At 42.1% G+C, this 17,167-nt stretch overlaps 1 long non-coding RNA gene across 1 annotated transcript in view; it reads left to right on the forward strand.

Annotated features, from left to right (window-relative positions):
- Window positions 1-12,074, forward strand: part of LOC308596363 — a 28,499-nt gene extending 16,425 nt beyond the window's left edge. Inside the window, exon 3 of the long non-coding RNA XR_014012493.1 lies at window positions 11,996-12,074. This is a non-coding gene — a long non-coding RNA (uncharacterized lncRNA). The remainder of the gene's footprint in view (window positions 1-11,995) is intronic.
- Window positions 12,075-17,167: the final 5,093 nt, after the last annotated feature.

The following is a 17,167-nucleotide window of genomic DNA, read 5'->3' on the forward strand; positions in this document are numbered from 1 at the left end:
TCCGCCATCAACCTTCTGTGACTTGAAATAAAATGAAAGCTCATGTACAATTCTCATTTATTTCAATTGGTAGTGTGAAGGTGGCAGTATTGGAGGCAGGTGGGTTTAAAAATATTTCTGTGCCATCTTTCCATCCATCAAGATCCACAAGGCCGGCATAGCAACAATGCAAAGCAAGCAAATAAAACACAGTAAATCACCCTAAATAAGAAAACCAGAGCAGAAGCAGCAATAAAGCAATGGTGTTAAATGAGGAGGTGTTAATGAACAGTTATTCCAGATTCAGTGGTGCTATCAGGGCAAGACTTTGGGGCAGATGTTGTCAAGGATGAGCTGGGACCCACTAGACGGAGCAGGGTTGACGTACTACATGTTGAAGTAAGTAGCAAAATGCACATTGCCATTTAAATGCTGAGAGAGGGACATAAGGCTATTAAGTCTAATTACCTAAGTGCACCACTGAACAGATTTCATCCAAAGCCTTTTAAACTATGGGTAGGCAAACTAAGGCCCGGGGGCCAGATCTGGCGCAATCGCCTTCTAAATCCGGCCCGCAGACTGTCCAGGAATCAGTGTGTTTTTTCATGAATAGAATGTGTCCTTTAATTTAAAATGCATCTCTGGGTTATTTGTGGGGCCTGCCTGGTGTTTTTACATGAGTAGAATGTGTGCTTTTATTTAAAATGCATCTCTGGGTTATTTGTGGGGCATAGGAATTCGTTCATTTCCCCCCAAAAATATAGTCCGGCCCCCCACAAGGTTTGAGGGACAGGGGACTGGCCCCCTGCTGAAAAAAGTTTGCTGACCCCTGTTTTAAACCATTGCTATTGTAAAGGTGTTCTCCACTCTGACTACTGAAATTCCTCACAGAAAACAAACTCCAGAAAGTACTGTGGAAGAATTACAAGAGGGAGAGACTCCAGTGTGAAAACACTAAATAAAAACATATCAGGAGATTTGATTCCATCCTTCTAGGCATGAGGAGGGGCAGTGGCTTCTTGCCAGGCTACAGATGTCTATCTACATAACAATGCTAGGATGATAGGGTTATCCCATACTACTGCTGTTGTGAAAGGCCATTTAACTGTATTGCCACATAGCACTGTTTTTGTATTTTATTACCATCTGACTTCACTGGTCACCATAGGTGCCAGCTTCCTGGGAACCTGGGTGCCTGAGCACTCACAAAATTCCCCATGAAGGGGCCGGGCACCCACAAATTTCAGCGCCAGGGCCAGGCACGCTTCATAGCACCCTTGGCCCCAGGCACCCATGGTCGCAGGGCCAAGCTGGCACTCCTGCTGGTCACCACGGCTTTCCCCATCTTCATGAACATGCTTATATACTTCCCAGTTGAGGATAATGCAGAGGTGCATCCAACTAGAGGTCAGGTGAGCAGTGATGTTCCACCACACCAGCCACTACTGCTTTAGCCCATTGAAGCTTATGCTGTAGTAAGTGTTAAGTTTTTTAAGGTGCTGCAAGACTGTTGTTTTGGCTTCAGAAGGCTAACATGGCTCTACCTCTCTAGAGGAGGAGGGAAACCCCCATTACATGCTGACTGGGATAGAATTGGTTCAGATGATTGATCGGTTGCCTTACCCCTTGTGCAAAGAGCTGCTTACAGTGTTTGTCTCAGAGGGATGCGTGCGCGCAGAATGGCTGGAGGCAGAACTGTGACCTTACGCAACTCTGATCCTCCAATGTATGACTCTGCCAGCTGACAGATTGTGTGGGATGACTCTGGAAGACATTGATGTCAGTATTCTAAAATTGGAACAGGCATTTTCTTTTCTTCGGCGCCCTCCATTCATCACTGCTTTCTTGTTAAATCAAAATAATCTGTGATTTAATTTTTAATTTATTTTTTTACCCAGATGGTTTTAATGTGATTAGCAGTTCCAGTTTTTAAATTGGGCTAATTACATTTTCCCGTTGACTATCTGCATGCTACTTTCTGAAATAGCCCTTTACAGTCTGAGAAATGTGTACTTTAGGGCAGCCCCCAAGCTTTTAGGGTGAGTGCAAAGTAGCAAAGTTATCAGTGACAAGTAAGTGTGTGCACAGTGGAGCAGTTACATAATTTTAAACTCTATACTTAATTGGGGTGTGCGTGCGAGGGAGAATCTTTAGGCAGTCGTGTGCGCTAGATTCGCTTCAAAATGTGGTAAGCTAGCCCACATTTTAAAGCCCTCTTGCTAGTTTTGCTGGGTGGGATCTTGGGCTTCTGCCTCACAGTCCTGCCTTGACAGCACCACAAAGTGTGGGTAAGGACAGCTTGATATGCTCTGTGTTTCCAAATCTGAAATAATCTCTGGAAACAGGCATAGATTGTCTCATTTGAAAGGTGAGATACATTAGTGCCATTTCCCCACTGTAATTAGACCCGTTGGAAGCCACTGCATGCAAGGCTTATGGCATATAAAACATTTACGCCGTCCATCACATATCTCCCTAAATGGAATTTTTTGAAAGTAACGTATGAAATATCCCAGAAAAGACAAAGGAGGAGCCCAAAGGCAAGACCGGCTCCTTTTGAAGGGAGCAGATGCACCAGCAATTAGAAATCCACAAATGAGAGAAAGGGAGCATCTTGAGGAAATTACTGGTTATCAACAAAGCAACTGAAAATGAATATCCATGTTCAGGAGGGGAAAGTGATATATGAAGACAGGATGCTTTTTTTTAAAAGGAGAAACTGCCTTGTAAATGTTGTGGATCTGAAAGTAGCATAGAGGCATACTCAAATTTGTCTGTCGGTCAAGTATATTGCTGGTTATTGCAGCCATGTGAAATTATTGCATTCAGAAGTGGCTTGCTGGGTGAGGTGGAACTGCTATGCTAGCTTCCTAGCAGGTGGGTCACTTTTGCTTACCAGGAGGGGGAGAGGGAGGACCCTGTAATAATATAGTGGGGTCAGATGTAGTTTTCCTGTCAAGCTTCATTCTGCAGTGCTAAGTGTGATTCACATTGCAATTCCCATTTACCTTTGTATGCTCCAGTGTTCATAGAATACCATGGTAGCCATGGCATTGCTGGCAAGCCTACAAAATGCTAGGCTGTTTTTATAAATGTAGCTAGCATGATTATTATTGTGCCCAAAGTAGCATAAAAGAATCCAAGGGCGAGAGAATCAAGGAACAATTCCCCCCCCCCTCCAAACAAGGAAGAAATGAGAGAGATCTTTCTTCAGAAGGCAAGGAACTGTAAGGAACAATGAAAAAAAATCAGTCTTATCAGTGATTGGGTGGAGTGAGGATGAGACAAAAGAGCTCATTGTAATGATCGGGACATAATATGTATGAAAAGGATGACTGTGTTTTCATTATGAATGAGCGATATAGAAATTTTAATATAGAAAGTGATTTATTATATTGATCTAAGGCCCCATCTGTACTGTACATTTATACATTCACACCACTTTAAACAACCATGGTTTCTCCCAAAGAATATGGGAACTGTAGTTTGTTAAAAGTACTGAGTGTTGTTAGGAGACCCCTGTCCCCCCCCCCACAAGAGTTACGATTCTCAGAGTGATCTAATAGGCAATCCCTCTTCCTAAGGAACCCCGGGAATTGTAGTTTTGTGAGCGGGTCTCATAACAACTCCCAGCACTCTTAACAAATTGCAAGTCCCAAGATTCTTTGCAAGAAGCCATAGCTGCTCGAAGTGGGATGATATTGCTTTAAATGTATAGGGCATATGGAGCCTGATTCATTTTCACAACATAGCAAGGTGAAGCATGTTACTATTTTTTCCCCACGTTAAAGAAATAAAAAATGAAGTCAAGAATTGTGAAATTGCTGGAGTCCATAACCAAGTTGGATAATCAACTCAGACATGTAACAGCAAAGCCTAATAGTGGGCCACCTTGGCTTATCTGCTCTTATTGCCTAAACTCATCCCACAACAAAAAGGGCCTGGGGATAACTTGCTAAGGTGAATCACACAAGTGGTAGAAACATAGAAGGAGTAACCCAGAAATGTTCTTAAAATAAATCTTATTAATCTTTAATATGGTATCTCTAGTCTTCATAGATTTCAAAAATTCTGAAATTAACTCCATCATATCATGGTATTTTACAGGAAATTGTGAATGTTCACAGACCAGAAAGTGCTTCATTTCCATCATCTAGACTGAGAGACCTGTATCTGTTACTGGACTACAACTCCCATCATTCCCAGCCATTGGGCATGCTGACTGAGACTAGTGGGAGTTGTAGTCCAACAGCATCTGGTGGGGAACCTGATTGGCTGCCCCTGTCAAATTCTGTTTTAAAGGGCTTTCCTGGTCAATTTTTGCTGATATAGCATTGCTAAAATGACCCAGACTATTTAGCAAGAAAACTAATGTTCTATCCCCACTCTTTGTTCCTGCTCTCTTGGACCCTCCATAGCTTTATTTTGACAAAATTCCTGTCTTCGGAGCACTTAAGAAAATAGAAGGCTCCAATTAAATTCATCTGCCAGCAAGTCACAAGCTAGAACAGACAGAAGAAATGAATACACCAGGGGACTATTTAAGAGCTAGAATTAAAGCATTCAAAATAGAGCAACGTTAGATAATCAATAAGATGGCAAATAAGTCCTCAGTCATATAGTCAAATTATACATTTACACACAATTTGGATTTCTGTCTTGCATTCTGGAGAGACATCTGACAAGAAAGAAGCTAAAATTATGCCCACAGCAGAAAATCACACCAGGAGACTAGATCCAGCTTTGCAGCATTCTGCCATAGTAATGACTATTTCAGCTGCTTTAAAACAGAGCCTCATATACACTGCACTAAGCATGCCAAGTTGAGGCACACATAGTATTCCACACACATTTCAAGTAGGGAGGAGATTGCCTCCATCATGAGAAGTGAATAGGGCAGAACTTGTGCACAGAAAACTTCCATATTCCATATTCGTATTGGGGCCTCCACACCCACAGCAGATCACTAAGTTAGATTTTTGCCATGTCCTGGAGTCTTTAAAAAATGTTTAAGTGCAGTATGGAACTGCAAAGATGACAGTAAACAATCATATGGGTCCTTACATCCTTTGACTTAACCTTTTGAGAGCCAAAGCCACTTTATCAGATGTAGGAACATCATATATGATATTGGATGAAGGGCAGGTGGGTGTTGTTTGACCAAAATGGCATGGGGAGGGGCAAATGGGGAGGCGAGTGAACCAAATTTGGCCCAAGGAATGGAGGTTCTCTACCCTTGGGATATAACATCTGCAACAGAATTATGCAAAGCAGAAACTATACAAAAATAAGGAACTGATGGAGGAGGAAAAAATAGAGTTCAGAGTTTATAACGAGAAAAGGAGGGGCTCACTGTCAACCTCCCCAGCCTTCTGACTATGCTGCCCCTCCTCCTTGCTTATATTGCCTGTCTACCTGTTTTGTTTGAACCTGCAAGCAGTGAGCAGATTGAGCAACACCCATTGTTCTCATGCACCCTTCCTGTGTACGGTTGCACAGACTGAGCCTAAAGAGTGTGATGGCCTGGGACCCGGGCTCAGACTCGGGACCAGAGGAGTCTCAGTCTGCACCGGATCCTCTGCCTCAGGCGGCATCTGAACCAAGTCTGGGGCCTGATTCTGAAGAGCCCCCGTCTGCACAGGTTCCCCTGCAACAAGCACCAGCTGGGCCGAGTCAGGGGCCTGAGCCTGCCCTGGCTCCAGATGCAAGGATTACCTCATTGCCCTCTGCTGGGCAATCAAGTACAGCTGCTCCACTACCAGTTGGGTCAGGTGAGGCTGAGGCAGCCTCTGGGTCTAGTAACCCACCGACATCTCCCGAGCTGCAGAGACTCAGGTCTGAGAGAAGGAGAGACCTGAGTACTCGCAGGAGGAGTCCTCACCTTCGGGCGAGACAGGGAGGTGAGTCACCGGGGGATCAGGACCGGCCGTTACCCCGACAGAGATAAAAGGCTGTCGGGCCCTGCCCCAGGTTGCGGGAGTAACATTGCTGCTTGCTGGAAGCTGCCTGAGACCCTGTGCCCGACCTAACCTGGTTTCCTGCCTTGAGACTTGCCTTGGCCCTTTTGGACTGACTCCTTGCAGAATCCTTGGATTCAGGACTGGACCTAGACTGCATTGCTTGGGTTAACCCCCGGGCCATCCACAGCAGTTGCTTCCAATGTTGAACAGCTCTTACCACCAAAAAGTTCTTTCTAATGCTTATCAATGGTTGTTAGCTATTACATACCATGGTTATTAGTTATTGTGGGGTGTGAAACACAGAGCAGTCAAATACAACATTCCTAGAGTGAACATGTTTAGACATGAAGAGGGATGTTTGTCCAGCCAGTAGATAAACTTCCTGTTTCCTTCTGGGCTGTGACAAACTTCCTCTACATGTGACCAGAGGTGGGCGTGACTTTACCTGTACAGGTAACAAAAGCACAGGGCTGGCCACCACATCTCTCTCTTCTCCATTTTGCTTTCATTGAAGAAGCATCAGCCTGAGATGCCAAGAGAGGACAAAGGAATGATCTCCCTATGGGATACATTCCTGGTGTATATATTTTGTAACTTTAGTCTGCCTTCTGGGATCTATCTGTGAACAGAATGAGTGAGTAAACTATTTTATACTTTTATACAAGACTCTGTTGTGTATATTCTTTTTAAAGAGGGAATAAAAGAGGAATTAGCAGGAAACTTATTTTAGAAGCTTAAGCAGGCCTGGCAAACCTATCCACTCTGTAAGTTTAAAAGGGGAATGCTACTCTGCTAAATTGTAGAACTTGTTAACACAAGTTGAGAAGGATATAATTTAACAATATATCCTCTCCTGCCTCCCTGAACATTCCCACAGATATTAAGAACATTTAACCCTTAACTTAATGCAGACAAGATGCTGCATTAAGTATGTCAAGACTATTTAGGGCTGCTGGTCTTTTATGTCAGTATCTCCACCTACAACTGCTAAACCAAATTAGAGATGTGAATGCCCCCCCCCATGTTTTACCACTTATGCTAAGCTCCCCAGAAACTTTTACATCTACCACTCAATGAATTACTTATTTACCTAAATCTGTGAGAATGTGAAAACAGCTAAACTGGAATTATTCTGAGGCTGCTATAGATTTGGAGTACCCTTTTCTACTTTAGCAGCAGACCAAAATTTGTAATTCAAATTAAATTACTTACTCTGAAATTTATACAATAGGACAAGCTGTAAAACTTAATTACTGCAGTCCAAAAATCATTTTCAGGAGCAATTACTCATAGACTTAAATAACTTCCTTGGAACTTGATTATGTACAGGACTCTCAGGACCCTGGACAGCTCCCCCTTTCAGTCATCAATTTTATTCTCAACTGACCCCATAGCTTGGCAGCTAGGAGAAGAGGAGTTTGGATTTAGATTTGATATCCCGCCTTTCACTCCCTTTAAGGAGTCTCAAAGCGGCTAACATTCTCCTTTCCCTTCCTCCCCCACAACGAAACTCTGTGAGGTGAGTGAGGCTGAGAGACTTCAAAGAAGTGTGACTGGCCCAAGGTCACCCAGCAGCTGCATGTGGAAGAGCGGAGACACAAACCCGGTTCACCAGATTACGAGACTACCGCTCTTAACCTTAGTCCTTTGGGCAGTAAAAGGGCTATGTTTGAAAGCCCACAGTATCAGATTTGGGCCCATTCTTAAAATTACTTTCTCAAACAGGTGGATGAAAGGCAGCCACATTCAGCTAATCCAGATATAAGTAGTCATGTAGCTGAAGTCGACAAATCAGGAGTAGGCTCTTGAAATTTACTTTCCCACCAGGTTGTAATTAAGATATGAGATTCCATTGAGAAGGTGGAAAAGATATGTATCTTGAACTCAGTAGGAGGGAGGAATATGTGAAAGAAGTCATTTGAAAATAGGCACTGCTTTGATGTATGCCGGGTAGCAAATACGTGACAGGCCGGCTTTCTCTCGTGTTTCTTCGTTATTTCAGAGAGTTGCAGGCTTAATAGCAGGAGCCTATTTAACTCATATTAACTAGAACAAGTATGGATATGAATATTTCATGAGCAGCTCCTTTTCAAAACATTATGAAAAAAGAAGAAATAAGCTGGATCACTCAGGCTGAATCTCCCCAACTAGGTGCTCTCCAGAGCTTCTGGACTACAACACCCATCAGTCCCAGTCAGTATGGCCAATAGTCAAGGATGATGGGAACTGTAGTCCAAAACATGCGAAAGACAACAGGTTGGGAAAGACTGCTACCCCCCATCGCCCTGTTACTTGTTTGTTCTTTGTGGTTCAAATCTCTGTTCCCACCACAGCACCTGAAGCTGGAGAAAGGATTGGACTGAACTTGTATAGCTTTACATTTGGTTTACAATTATTTTATCAAAGAAAGACGGCTTGCGGTGAAGGGAAAAAACCATAGATGATTTGAACAATCTATTGCTGAATAAATCACAATAGAAATAAGTGAATTTCTATGGTTCCCCCCCCCCAAAAAAAAAATCCTATATTTTTCTTGAAATAACAACAACTTTCCAAAATTTGTATTCCTGGATCTGATAATGCTGCTGAACTGAGAATATCATGACAATAAAGTTACCAATTTCACAGAGTATAGTCTTGCAATCCTGATCTTCCATATTGGCTTAAAAATGTGTCCTTTCCTGAAAGACTCAAAAGATTTACTCCCATATAAAGACATTTGCCATCAAACTTTAATTTACAGTTGTGCCTGAAAATGTAATTAGAGGGGGAAATGCAAAATTACTTTTAAAGAAAGGTTAAAGAACCTAACTAGCTTGCCGTTAGAGCAGCAAGTGCATTGCAAATGGGTTTGACATCTAGCATAAAATTAGCTACAGGAAGCAGACGCTTTGCAGACTGCAAAAATTCTTATTACTCTTTGTCATAATGTTAAGAAGTAAAGAAAGGAAATCAGGCTTGGTTTTAAATAAAGCTAATGAAAATGTTGATTGTCTTCTCCTTCTGGAAACTTATCTACTGAATACAGGGGTGAGAGTGCACAAATTGGGAGGTCTAATTGCTGTCATCAATTTCACCAAACAATTCAGCAGCCGGGATCATTTGCAATAAAAGCTACAGTTCTGAGAACACTTACCTGGCAGGAAGGCCCACTGAAATTAATTGGATTTAGTTTGGAATACCCCTGCTTATGTTCAGATGAATACCTAAATGTCAATGTTACTTAACTGCACTGCTAAAAATTATAAAGAATATCTCTATGAAGCCCCGGGGAGTTTTTGTCAGGAGAACTGCCATCAAAATGCAAATAACACCCAGCTCTGTCTCTCGGTTCCATCTGAATTGGCAGAGACAATTGAGGTGTTAGGGCGGTGCTTGGAGGTTGAAATGGACTGGATGTAGCCAATAAAAGAAAGTTGAATCCTGAAAAGGCAGAGGTGTTATGTGTTCTAAGTTCCCATGGTGGAGAGATGGCCTGTTCTGGACAGCGCTGCACTCCCCTGGAAAGAGCAGGTCCACCGCTTCAAGATGGTCCTAGATTCAACACTGTCACTGAAGCTTCAGGTGGCCTTAGTGGCTAGGAATACCCGTCTCCAGCTCCAGCCAACTATAGCCGCTTTTGGACATAAATGACTTTGCCACTGTACTCTGTACTCTATGCTCTGGTAACTTCCAGATTGGGTTATTTTTATGCACCTTTCGCTTGCAAATCGTGTGGTCTCTCCTTGAGCTGTGGTAAAGACGAAGTCTGATTAATCTGAGTCCATGCCACTAAAACAGGCATGTCCAAAATCTGTTTTGGGGGCCTAATCTGGCCTGCTGGTTGGTTTAATCCGGCCCTTGTGGCAGTTTATTTCATGAGGTAAAATCCTAAAAAAACCTGAACAACTTCAAGCTCAACAAGCTCAACCCTAAAAAAAAAAAGCTCAGCAACTTCAATCCTAAAAAAAAGGTTGGTCCTTTGGTCGCCCCTCATGGCCCTTCACTTCATCAAATCTGGCCCTCTTTGAATAAAGTTTGGACACCACTGCACTAAAACAATTGTTAAAACTCCTTCCAAATTATTAAGTTTATTTGACTGGTTTTGTTGATGATGCTGTTCACAGTAATTTATATGAATGATACTGTATGTCATAAACAGTTTCACTAGTAAGTCCCTTGCTCTGAAGGTTGCAGCTATGGTGGGCGGCAGTAGTCAGTCATCAGGGATTCTCTGAGGTGTGAAACTGCTAACTTGTGCACACTATTGACAGTGAGCATCTGCTGTATATGCACAGACGTTTACTATTCCACTTGTTGCTAGTGGCTAAAACAGTCTGGATGAGTAAGTGGAAGCTTCTGTCTTCTCCCAACCTTAAGCAATGGGTTACAAAAGGAGAAGAGGCAATGCTCTGTCATAGGCTTATGTGTCAGAGTACATAGGTCACCTGAAATGAAAAAGTATTTGCTGTCCAGCAGAAAATCAGTAAAAAAAGTGGGGGAGGTGAGCCTTCTTTGGGAAGGAGTTCCACCACCTAGGCCAGGCACCCCCAAACTCGGCCCTCCAGCTGTTTTAGGACTACAACTCCCATCATCCCTAGCTAACAGGACCAGTGGTCAGGCATGATGGGAATTGTAGTCCCAAAACAGCTGGAGGACTGAGTTTGGGGGTCCCTGGCCTAGGCCCAAATACTGAAAAGGCCGTCTCCCTTGTTCTAGAGCAGGGCTTCCCAAACTAGGGTCTCCAACTTTTTTTGAATTACAGTTTACATCATCCTTGATCACTGGTCCTGCCAGCTAGGGATGATAGTAGTCCAAAAAAATCTGGAGACCCAAGTTTTTGAAACCCTGTTCTACAGCATTTTAAAATGCACATTTAATACAAGATGTGGAAAAACTTGCAGGAAAGAAATTCCACTCCTAACCCCTTTTCAAATGCTTGTTATTTATGCAATATAATCACATGAGGGGGGCATGGGGACAAACATGATTGTGGGCAATGACTAGACAAAAAATGAGGGGATGTGGAATTGGTGCACTCATCCCTTATGCGATTATGCTACACAGATAAGGAACACCTGAAGCAGACTGCAATTTGATTATTAACAGTCTTACAATATAGGGAAAAGGCAAGAGTTGGAAGAGGCTTTCTCTCTACCATGAGCCTTTCTATCAGAGCATTCTTAGGTGCAAATGTAGAAATAAATAAATGGGCATGTGACCCATAACAGTTCTGTGGTTCTATGCTCTTTGCAACAAGTTAAGAAAAAGGTTACCCTGTATGCTTTCATCCAGATTTGGCTTTCCCCCTTCAACAAAGGAATCCTAAAGAACTAAAGAGACCCATTTATATGATAAGTATCACTTCCATGCCATAGGCATCTGAGAGACGCTTTACAGAGCACAAGTTGTGCTGGGGCTTAATCTGAAGGACAAACGTTCAATACATGCAAACTAGCCAAATGAAATAGCAATCTGTTGACAGAGATGAAACAATGCAAACAGAATCAAACTGAGAACAGCAAGCAACTGAAATAATAAAGGTAGACAAGACAAAATTAATGCAGCTAAGATATTCAGATTGCAAAAAAACATTTACGAAACACTCAGGGGAACTCAGTGTTGGGGAATGATCCAAGTTAATCATAATTGTATTTGTTTTTCATTTGGCTACTTAAATGGTTTAATCCTTCTGTAACATGGCTGCTCTTTCAAGATAATGAATTTGTTTGCCACTGAGCTGTTACTTTCTGTTGTGTTCTATTTATTTGATGTTATCAGCAACTGAGAATGAAACTTAGATTAGATTCTGTTTCTTTACATGTCAATTTCTCATGGGCAATACCCAATTACAATCATACTCAGAGTAGACTTATTGAAATGAATGGACTTAAATTAATTGGTTTTAGTGGTGTGTTTCTGAATATGATTTAGCTGGATATGATTCTACGCATTGATAGGCCAGTAGTTAATCGAATTGTATTCTAAACAACAACATTAGCCTTCCAGTCCTAAATATCTGCTTAAGTAGCAATTGTCCCTGTGGCAATTTTCTTTTCTTTTCTTTTTTTTTACAGCTGAAATACCCTAGTTCAAGATTCCCTGCAGATGGAAACTCTCACTTCAACTGTTCATTTCAGTATTGATAATATCTAGAGATTTAGTTTGTACTGTAGTGTTTTTCACATTTTCAACTTCTGAATGAATACCACCAAGTGTCTTCTATGGTGTTATAGTCTCTCCCTCGCCAACTCTCTCTCTCTCATACCACTCTCAAGGTTGGTTTGATGACAATATGCAACTACTGAGGACAATAATATGGTACAAAGGAAAAGGTGCAGAAAAGGATAACTAAAGCAATCGATGGCATTGCAGTGAATGTTTATGCATAGGTTCTCAACATTATAGCCTCCACAGCCATGCCATGAAGGAAAGTCCAAAAATGCAAGCAGTATTTATCCATTGTGCAGCTTCATTGCAGAAAAGATAACAATACCTATACCAGGAGGTTCTTCATTGGGTGAGAATTAAGCGAACTGGGTGCCAGTGACTAAGAAGGCTTTGTCCTTGTCCCTTACCAGCCCCTGGTGCGGCAGCCTGGAGGAGAGCCCCTGAAGATAACCTCAGGTTGGTTATGGAAGCAATGTAATTTCAGATATGGGGACCTAAACTACATAGGGTTTATGCCACAGAAAACTAATTACTGGAGGTGGCAGTGGAGGAGGGCTATTGCCTTAATGCACTGCTTGTGAGATTCCTAGAAGGACTTAGAATCATAGAGTTGGAAGGTACTCTGAGGGACATCCTGCAACACAGGAATCTCAACTAAAGCATCGATATTTGAAGATGGTTATCATATATCCTCTCTGTCTCCTCTTAACCAAGCTAAACATACCCAGCTCCCTCAACCGTTCCTCATAAGGCTTGGCTGCCCACTATGAGAAATGAGGACATGGACTTTTGGTTTGATGCAGTAGGGCTTATCCTATGTTCCTATTAGCATATTCAGCATCACCAGATACAAGGAAATAAGTCACTGCAGAATCACCCCGGTATATTCCAAATTCTTATCAAGTGTATGCACCCTATGCCTCTTACTTGAAAGTAGGTCCCTGGGACTTATTCCTTAGTGCAGGAACCCCCAACCTTTTGCCCTCCAGATGTTTTGGACTACAATTCCCATCATCCCTAACCACTGGTCCTGTTAGCTAGGGATCATGGGAGTTGTAGGCCAAAACATCTGGAGGGCTGTTGGAGATGCCTCCCTTAGTGTCTATAGGCATGCCTTCTTACTGTGACTGCTGCTACCACAAAGGTCTTGGCCTTAACCGAAGGGCAATCATTAATAACATTTAAAAAGGTGAGCAAAGCCATGGACTGCTTTGAATTAAGGCTGAATTAAGAGATGCAAGAAGGCATTTATTGCTTCCTACTGAGCACATCAAGGAAATGGTCATTATGAAAACCTACATAGTTTAACCATGCAGGTCCCCTGCTACATGCATTAGAGAATAAAGATGGAGCCATCTTGTATTTGCAAGATACAAATTGCAAGATGGGAACAGGGGGAAGAAAAAGTGATCTTGTGGAATATTTTTCCATTCTAAGAAAGTTAAATGTTTGGGAATCTTGTGCTGCATAATGAATAACAACAGTCTTTGCTGTTACGTGCTACCAAATAAAGTCATATGAATCTATGCTGCAATTGTCAACAACTTCCTCAGCAATTGCCAAAGAAGCAACATGTAAAATAGCTAAATGTATCCCTGTCGCACTTGTAGTACAGGAGCAACAGAATCCAAGGCAACAACTCCCAAGTGTCCTGTCATAAACACAGATTCTTGAGGGAAAAAATATAGACTTTAATTAATTTTTTATGAATATTTATTGTCCAAAACTGTAGCAGTAAGCAGCTATATTAATAATTCCTGAGGAGGCCTGATAATAAACATGGTTGAAGATGCATGTTGCATTATTCCCAGTGCAAGGAAAACCCTTTCATCAATTGATCTTTATAATAGCTAAGGGAATTATGGTAACAGTCGTCCTATTATTTAATCTCCAGCCACCACACGTTTCTCATACATTTGCATTTTAATTGAGCCACTATTTCTATGTGTGCAGCACTTGAGAAGAGAATGGTTTGTTTTTTTTTTCCACCAAGACCAAAATGAAAATGCGAGGGGGGAAGGCTCAGGACCAGTCCCAAGTCCTGGATGCTTAATGAGGATAAAAAGCAGCAATTGGGTCCAAATTCCATGGGAGAAGATGAGCCCTATTTTATTTATTACATTCATCTACCACCTTTTCCTCCAAGGAGCTCAAAGTGGTGTATATGGCTCTCCCATCCCCTCTTTTTCCTCACAGCAACCCTGTGAGGTAAGTTAGGCTGAGGCCCAAGGTCACCCGATGAGCCTCATGGCTGAGTAGGGATTCAAACCCTGGTTTCTAACCACTACACCACACTGGCACATTGGGTGTGGTGCATACATGAAATAAGCAGAGACAAGTTGCTTTGTGGTTATTTCTGGTGCCAGATTTCAGGGGCCCTCACTCCTCTGCCAGAGCTACAATTTCCAGAGTTGCTTAACAATCTGTCCTTCATGCCACTCAGTCTGGTTGTTAAACAACACCTCCACCTGCCCTGCTCTTAGCTAGCTGACTGTAATACCAAGAGAATTAACCCTTCCATTATACATGGAATGATCTCTGCTGTTGCCCTTCCAACAATTCTTCTGTCTCCACTCCCCATTCCAGACCAGCAGCTAATCTTCCTCTCCCCTTACCTTCATCACTCAGAGTCCCTCCCACTGAACACAACTCTAGATAGCCAATCAGCTTTGACTAGATGACACCTCAGGGAGAGGGCAGAACGAAGTTGATGCCAAGTGAGGCTAATGCTTCCTAAACAGATAAAAAAATCGCTGAAGCAATTGTTTAAAAAATATCAAAAGTAGATGCTTTTTGATTCTGCCAAATATGTTCCCGGGTTCTTTTGATTCAGCCCAAGCAAAAGAAAAAAAAAGAAAACCCAAACAATATAGACATTCAACTCTTCAATCATGAAAGGTCGACCTAAATGCAAGATAGAGTAGCAGGTGCTGTTATTTTGACACGGATTTGTTATTAGAGGTGATTGGCATGAATTGCTGTTTTCTGCCCAGTTCAGCTTTTCTTGGCTCACCACTGAGTTCCTTTGTACTGTTGTGGTTCTTTAACAGGCAGCAACAGATTTCCACAGACCCTTGATAACGGGCATGGTATTTGCATATCAAATAGCTACACATATGGAAAGCTTGGCAGAGCAAGCATATTAAATATTGTTTTCTGGTTCTGCAAACTTGGGGGTGGAGGAAAGGCCACAGAGATTGCTCATAACTGAGTGTTCTCCTCAAGAACGGATGCAAAACGCTGGAAGATTTCAGAATAAATGAGAGCCAACTTATCACATATTGGCTACTTCCCCAACTTGAGATTTTATTCATCTTTATTTTCCATGGAGTTGTCAGCCTTTAAACAATGAAATTGCATGTGCCAGTTTTCCATTTTATGCTACAGATGTTCAGTGTGCAACCAGGCCCAGTAAGACCAGATAAAAACTGAATAATTGGTTATGCTCTAATTAGATTTGATTGTGTGTTTTTATGCTTAATGAAATGTTCTTGATAGAGATTAAACTTTGCTCTCTCGGTACAAGATTTGTGGATGGGTCTGTGACTACTTGATTGTGTGTTTTTTTAAATAGTCTTTTTCACTTCAGTTTTTGCTAATGATGGTTTTCTTGTTTGCACTGATGTTACATCAAATATAGGTGTGCGATGGTCGTGCTATATAAATAGCTAAGAATTTTTTTTTTAACTAGTAAAACTCAAGAAAAGAAAAGAAGCCAAGTTGGGATGGGAGTTGGGGAGGAAAGTTTTGAAGGAGCATGGCAGATTTAGAAGACTAGCTGCTTTCATTCCAGACATTGCAGAATACCACCCTTTGACCTTTCAGAGCTCTTGGAGCAAGCTTGAAAGGCAGCTGTTATTTTTAAATGACAGGAAGCAAGTATTTGCAGTATTACACTGAAGGCATCTATTGTGTTTGTGATAGGAAGCCACTGAGGTGTTCATTGCTCAGACAGACACACAGAGCACCATGTTAATAACAGGGAAGGATACCATGGAAATCCATTATTGCTAGCATGTAGAGGAATCTGTGCTGAAGAATAGAAAGAAGCAAAGCTGAATGGAGGGTGTGTATACACAATTCCCTAGCCCAGAGGTGACCATCCTGCTTCCCTCCAAATGTTTTGCATTACAACTCCCATTAACTCCAGCTAATATGACCAATGGCTGGGTGTAATTAAATTGTCAGACGCCGCAAGGCTTAAACTGGGAACCATTGTCTGTATTCAACCGACCAGTGTGGTGTGAATTGCCAGAACTTATCTGGAGTAGACGGTGAACCACTAATTCTGGGCACTATAGTTTAAGAAGGCTATCAATAAAAACTGGAATGTGCCTAGATGGTAGGACCTGAATCAGTATGGTGGGACCTGAATCAAGATTCAAATTGCAAGAAAAGGAATTTTAATTAAACATAAGGAAGTACTTCATGATGGCACAGGCTGTTCAACAGTGGACCAGACTGCCACAGATGGTAGAAGCTCTTCATTAGAAGTTTTAAATCAAAGGTTGACTTGCCACCCATCAGGGATACTGTAGCAGCAAATATTCTGCATCAGCAAGACAGTGGTCTCAGTAGCCCTTGAGAGACCTTCCAACTCTAGCTACATATTAGAGCATCTTCCTTGGTAGTAAAGTGTTATGTACTGAAGTTCTCACCCTGGGCCAGCAGGTGGATACTGTGGATAGTTATGCAAATGAAGGATCGAAAGTGACGTTCAGTGATTGGATAGTTTTTATGCAAATGAAGGATCAAAAGTGACACTCAGTGATTGGAAAGTTTTAGAAAGTTGCTACAGTAACGTTGTACTGGAGCTCTATATAAGCAGGCTGACTGAGCCCTTCAGTCAGTTCTGTTCTGGCCTGAATAAACAAGAGCTGTTTGAAGAACCACTGTGTCGTCTGATATGTTCACCCACTACAACATAAAGCATTCTGAGTCTCTGGACTGATCCCACCCAGATTAGCTATTGCACCCTCCTAAATAGGAGGGACTGTAAAAACTTCCTGTTTGGGCTGGGACTTTGCCTGACCAACAATGGCTCTGGCTTTGACGTTCTTCAGCTCCAATTCCTTGCT

The sequence above is a fragment of the Podarcis bocagei genome (genome assembly GCF_964188305.1).
Source record: "Podarcis bocagei genome assembly, chromosome: 10".
Classification (NCBI taxonomy): domain Eukaryota; kingdom Metazoa; phylum Chordata; class Lepidosauria; order Squamata; family Lacertidae; genus Podarcis; species Podarcis bocagei.